Source organism: Meleagris gallopavo, chromosome 14 (genome assembly GCF_000146605.3).
Source record: "Meleagris gallopavo isolate NT-WF06-2002-E0010 breed Aviagen turkey brand Nicholas breeding stock chromosome 14, Turkey_5.1, whole genome shotgun sequence".
NCBI lineage: Eukaryota > Metazoa > Chordata > Aves > Galliformes > Phasianidae > Meleagris > Meleagris gallopavo.
Genome location: NC_015024.2, coordinates 15798233 through 15798682, shown reverse-complemented (window position 1 = coordinate 15798682; position 450 = coordinate 15798233). Strand labels below are relative to the sequence as shown.

General features: G+C 52.0%; 1 protein-coding gene across 4 annotated transcripts in view; it reads left to right on the top strand.

Annotated features, from left to right (window-relative positions):
* FOXP1 (forkhead box P1) overlaps nucleotides 1–450 on the top strand; it is a 301896-nt gene that overhangs the window by 98416 nt on the left and 203030 nt on the right. The window lies entirely within an intron of this gene.

Genomic DNA, 450 nt, shown 5'->3' with positions numbered 1-450 from the left:
AAGAGGAAAAAAAAAATAAATCCAACCCCTCTGGTCTTTATTGTTTCCTTAGCAAGGGTCCTCACCAGAATGTCTGTGCTGTAAGAGGAAGGTTTTTCTTACGTGGGAATTGAATCGTCTCTTCATTGATATTAATAGCACACTGGAGATGTTAGCCATGATGCAGAGCGCGGGGCTGTGGAGTAGGAAACCTGATAGCGCAGGGGGAAACATGACAGTCCTGCTGCTGCTGGGGCGGGCGGCAGCCCTGCGCCGGGGCTTCGCATCATGGCATCCTCAACTACTGGCTGGAGGTGTTTTCATCTGCAGCTCTTTCTTTTAGTACAGCTGTAATTACTGCCGCTCGCGCTCGCCCTTATTAACCGTGCGGCTCGCTTTCTGCTTCGGTCTGAACAGATTAGTTGTAGAAATGACTTCCTAGCACACCCTGCGCGGGGTCCGGCGGCGGGG